General features: G+C 38.8%; 1 protein-coding gene across 1 annotated transcript in view; it reads left to right on the top strand.

The window, feature by feature from the left end:
* ADAMTSL1 (ADAMTS like 1) overlaps positions 1-6,000 on the top strand; it is a 346,871-nt gene that overhangs the window by 163,690 nt on the left and 177,181 nt on the right. The window lies entirely within an intron of this gene.

Here is a 6,000-nt window from a genome sequence, read left to right as displayed (position 1 = left end):
GCCTTGCATGTTAACATTTTGTTTGACAGTAATTACCAGTATTAATTCAACTGGCTGTGATTTTGTTCTGCCTTGCCTTCCTTCAAAAGCCAGAGATTTCCAAGCACTTTTCCCGTCTGAGCTGTATTACAGCTGTTACCTTGAATGGAATGCAACAAAGATACACAACATTGTGCAAATGAAATCTTATAAACCATATATTTACATTGATTGAAGTTTTGAAATACATGCTGCTTAAAAAGAGATGAGGTCACTGGCCTTGCCTCCTGCTGTTACACACCTAGGTAAGCGCTGAGAGGTTTCTTCCTGGTTTACTACAGACAGCATTTCAGTACTGTGTGAAGTATATATCTGACTTCAGAGACAAACTAACATCAAAGGTTGATCAAGGATTACTCAAAGAGGGAGAATATGTGGCTTGGTGAGAATTCATATAGGGATGTGCTTGGGTGTATCTGAAAAGGGAGCGCAGAAAGACCATATAATAGGGAAAAATACTGGGTTTCTGTCCCTAATATCATTTCCACAGTAGCAAAAGACAAGTTTAGGCAATGGCCTCAGAGGAGCCTTTCATATTGTCACTGACAGTTCATCATACCCCCTAAAGAGTGGGGATATGATAAGAACCAGATGATTTAAATTTCTTAACCAAACCCAGCAGTGCATATCATCTGGGAAATAACTGTGGCTTAAAGTCTGTATCAGTGCCTCAGTCCAACAAGAGGTTAACTGCATTTTTCGCTATATATTGCTGTTTAATCTGGGGAACACACTGGGTGCTTGAAAAACATGACTTTAGCAGCATTTTACTGAACGAGGAGGAAGACTGGAACCCTCAGAAACTGAGGAGCAATTAAACAACATGATCTGCATTTATGCACACTATTTTCTGTGTGATACTGACATATAGTTGGATTCTGTAGGGATAGCACAGTTCCAAACAAAATTTTAAATTCAATTCCAATATGTAACTAAGATTTATTTTGTTAAGGCTGAACTCCTTTTACAGGTCTCAGGGTATGAACAGAGGTCTTGCTACTTTTCATGTTTCTCCTGTCTACCCACACACATGTGTACACACATGCTCTTAGAAAAAACATGGTTCTCTCATCAGGGATGCAGCTCCTGGATGGCCAGACAGCTGTTGTGATTTAAGGATGTGTGACACATGTGTTTTTTACATACTATTCCAGACAGTTTAAATGATTGCTGTGTACTGTGTGTTAGTGGGAGAGGGTAGGAAAGACCTGTTATTCATCTTGAAGTCTGAATATAACATGAATGCCTGACAACTCTTTAATAAATTCAGAAATTACTGTTAAACACTGACGCTGGATTTTTTTTTTAAGAATCAGATTTGATACCTAGGTCTTTTAATCTCACTTGATTATGTCAGGTTATTTTTGTTTATATTCTAAGAAGTCCTTTGTTCAGCTCATAGTTTAAAGCCTTTTTTTTCTTTTGTAAGCATCTTCACCTGAGTGCCCTATCCACTGACCCCGACTTAATTTTGTATATGTGATCCTTCTTGCTTTCTTGTCTAAAAGCTCTTCCTCATTAGAGAATTCTTTGGGAGTCCTTGTACCCCTTTCCTCTGGAGCTGCTGTGTTGAGTGGTATCTGCAGGATCATCCTCAGGTTAAGTGTGTATTAGGGTAATGAGGCATAAAGAAAGAGCTGGTTTTTATTAGTGTTAGCAGACTTGTTTGGTTTATGTAGGTCATTGATAAGCAAATTGCTTGCAGATGACACTTCTGCCATTTATGCTGTAGATGTCAGAACATTGTGAGCTTTATGTGGACAAAGTAGTGGGTGTTTCCTGGGAAGCTCAGGCTGAGATCCACCTAGAATGGACAGAAGTGGGGTGGAAGCTCTTCTGATATCATCAGCAGGGCATTATGAGCCTTGATGACTGTCTGCATTTTGCTTCTTTGGCATACACTGGTATTTTGAGAAGCACCAACCTGGGACAGAGTTAAACCAACTCCAGCAGAGTTAAAAAACTTTTCGAAGAGGTAAGTGTTACTTAAAGGAAGCTTTAAGTGGTGGCAGCTTTAGTCATTGCAGCTTTAAAGACATATACCACCCCTTTGCTTTTTTTCTCCTTTTTTTTCTTTTTCTTTTTTGTTTTGTTTTGTTTACTCTTTATGGCAGGAACTTTAGGGCTTTAAAGGAGTACTGTAGGAGTTTTTGTATTGCAGAACACTGCAATGTTTCTGACTCTTATCAGGAGTATTTTAATGTAGGTTCTTCAGTTTAGTTCACTTTGTTGAAAGTGGGTAGAAATTATTAATTAGTGGTGTAAGCTACTTTTGAGAAATCTGTGCAAAACAGTGAATTCTTAAGTAGTAATGGTATATATCCTTTGAAGCTGCAGCAGACCTGCAACAGACAATCTTCTTCAGATTTAAAATGGCTTTTCAGGCATTGTTAGAATTTCAAACTCAGTCTTAACTGTGCAGTTCACAGGAGGGAAAATCACTCTACTTTCTTCAACATTAAACATGGATGGAGTTGAAATGAATTATGTTTATTCCACTTGTTAAAAGAAAACTTGGAGCCTGTTCCAGCTTGAGATCACATGCTTTCTGGGAATATATAGATCTTATAACAAATCTTGGAATGCAAATAACAGGCACATGGCTCTCCTCTGGTGGGAGTACAATTTATTTCAGAAAATTTTGGACCCTTAGAATGTCTAGCTGTGCTGATGCTTCTAATTTGTGATGAGGTAAGAGTACTTGGATCACATGACTTGGAACCCTTTTTAATTATGTCTTTGGGCTTTCAACCAGTGCTGAATGATCAGGACAAGCACTCCTTTGCAGTTTGAAGATATTTGTTTCCTTGTAAACTAAAAACACAGACACACATTTTCTTTTTAGCAGACTGAATGTGCAAACACACATTTTCATTTTATAAAAAATACCCTTCAGAAAGCAGTCAGCTGAAATAACTTTAGTAAACTGGCATTTGGCTCCTCTTGTCTCATGTGTAAATGTTAATGAGATTGTATCTAAAGAATGGATCACATCTGGCCATAGCCAGAATCTGATCACTTACGTTACTCTAATTTTTACATTTACCCTTGCAATTATTGTGCTGAAATTAAATCCTTTTGCATTTTAATAAAGGTAAGATAAACCAAGGATGTCAAGTAATTGTTATACACTCATTAGGCAAATCTAGTATTGTCTCTCACAGACCAGATGAATTTACCTTTTTTTCTCCCACCAGTAGATACAAAACAAAATTACATCATACTAAATATTACAGCAACAAAAAACTGATTCAGTTGCCCATCTAAACTACTCCCCAAAAGCTGTTCTGCAGAAGGAAGTGCTACATGTGTTTAAAACACCATGACAAACCGTGCACCATGAAACAAACTGAAAATGGAGGTTGTATTTGGCATACTGGTGACCTCCACTTAGCAAAAGTGCTAAGATAGGGCAGCAGGATCAGAGTGGAGGTGCTTCAGCAGAGCTGTTGGAAGAAAGCTTGCCTTCTGCCTGCTTGGTTCAGCTTCCTTCTTATTCACAAGATTTATTTGATTAACTGAAAAAAAATTATCTTTACAAGCTGTGTTGGGTCCCCTTTTCAGCCTATCTTTTAATGTTCTGCTCCTCAACCCCTTTAATTTCATGGAGTTTTCATTTGACCTCAGAATGCTTTGGACCAGATCCTAAACGTCTTTCAAAAGGCTTGGTCTTCTTTGTATCAGAAGGCCGAATAGACTCAATTCTATTTAAGTGACGCTTGTGTATTTGTCTTTCAAAACATTCTGGTTTAAAAAAAGGAGCATTCGTGCCCTTGAAGGGTCTGTGAGCAGCAGCATGAGGAATGCAGCAGGTGACCACTGTGAAATGTCAGGGATCCGCAGCTGGGTGGACAGTCTGGTCTGTTGCTGTGTGCTGGCCCTGCACCTGACCCTTGCCACTCACTGAGTTATTCCTTTCAAAAGAAATAACCATATCTGCTGTGTTTGCAGTGAGGAAAATCCTTTCTTTTTTAAGCCGTTCCGCCCAAACAGATTGACTCATTTTTCAAGATCAGGTTTGGACCGTACCTAGATAAAAGCAATAATGGAAAGAGGGGAAAAAAGATAAAATGGCTGGACAGGTGTCCTGCAAATCTTTTTTTTTCCTTTAAACAATACCTCCATAGAAGTTTGCCGATTTGGCATACCATCTGAGCTCACTTAAGCAGGTTTAACATGATCAACTTTCATTTAATTACCGCTAATTTTTTTGTGTCAGTGTATCAGAGTAGCATCGGGCTTTTGGAAGGAATAAAACAATACAATTACTCTGTCAACCTGAGTAAACTAAGTACTGATCCATGAGCTAATGACTTGCTTCAGGGCAGGAAGGCTCCCGTGGGACCATGGGAACGGCACTAGCAATATTTTCATCCTTCAGATGCATGGAGCTAATGACTGTCAGAGGGTGGAAATGGGCACAACACTGAGATTACAGGCTTTCTGTTTCCAGGAGAAGAGAGTTCAGTGCAAGGCTTTGGCCTTATTACTGAGCTGAGTATAGGGACAGCTAATAAAAGACATAGGCTTTCATTTCAGCTAATCTTATGTCTAGCTGTTTATTCAGTGTCATAGACGACACTGGTGGGTGAACTGCGATCCCCTTGCAGAATTTTATAGGACTAAATGGTTTCCATATTGGAAAATTCTATCATTATTAATGGTTAGCATATATAATGCATTCCTGGCTCCTTAAAGTATAAAAGTATAAAAAAGAATAGTTAACCTCTTACCTTGATAAATCCCAACTAACATACATTTTATATCCTAACACACCAGACTTAGTCCTTTGCTCTACAGATACAGGATGTCAGTTATGTGTGACAAATTCAGTATCTCCCTTAAACAGACCTATACTGAAACTGCTCACAGCCCTAAACCACCGCCAACTTTTTCTTTTTTGCCTGTGAATAACAATAGTCAAGACTGGTATATCAAGACTGGTATATTTCACCAGGTTTCAGATTTTGTGACAAAACTTTCACATGGCTTCACTGAAGATAAAATTATTTCAGTGTTGAGCTATCTCTGTGTCTCAAATACTCCCTCAATGTTGAAAGCTAAAGCTGATTCCTCTAACATGGGTTAACCATGATGCTTGCTGATGTTTCTCTGTTGAAGGTATACCATCAAACTCTCCCTCACGCAGTTGTCTTGTCCTCTCTTTTATTCCAAGTACAGTTAGAAATACTATTCACCAGGTGTTGGCCCACAGCACAAGCCAGTCTTTGAAGGGCAACACTGCCTGGTCTCCATCAGACACAGGCATTTTCCATGCACCCTTGCATGCTTCTTGCAGCACAACCACATCGTCCAAGAGGGACAATATCTATCTAAATGGTTAAATTATTTGTGTCCCAACAGATCTATGTTTCTGAGGTGTATTTGCATGAATGAAAATTAAATGCTGGATAAGTGCCTGACTGCATTATTTGAAGGAGGTACTGCTTCACATTTAGGAGTTAATCCTAGAAAAGCTGAACATTTCTGAGTTCATGAGTGCTGCTTCTATATAAAGTTGTTTGCGCCCAAACACTGGCTTTAACAACAGCACTGCCTGGGTCTGTGCCTGGTGTTGGAGAACTCCAGCTCTTCAGGTGGCATGCGTTTTCTTTTTTAAGTTAGCAAATAGTAGGGATAAAACAGTTAGGGAATCTTTGTCCAGAAAGTTGGACAGAGAATAAGTAACATGAGTTCCAGTTCCTTATGGTGAGTGCATGAAAGTTGTCACATTGAATGTCTTTGTATCACATTAATTCACTACGTTGTGATAATTTTTTTCCTCAAGAGCATGTTGGAAGGCACTTTTTAACATGCCCTTTCATAGTTTCTAACACAGCAACAAAACTTCAAAGCACAATTCCTAACGTCTACAATACTCCACGTCTTCCTTTTAATCAGGAAAAATCCCTTGCCTCACTGTTAGACAAAGTGCTCTTTTATAATAGTCATCACCAGTCT

This window comes from Egretta garzetta, unplaced genomic scaffold (assembly GCF_000687185.1).
Source record: "Egretta garzetta isolate BGI_Z169 unplaced genomic scaffold, ASM68718v1 scaffold175, whole genome shotgun sequence".
Classification (NCBI taxonomy): Eukaryota; Metazoa; Chordata; class Aves; order Pelecaniformes; family Ardeidae; genus Egretta; species Egretta garzetta.
This window is presented reverse-complemented; position numbering and strand designations above follow the sequence as displayed.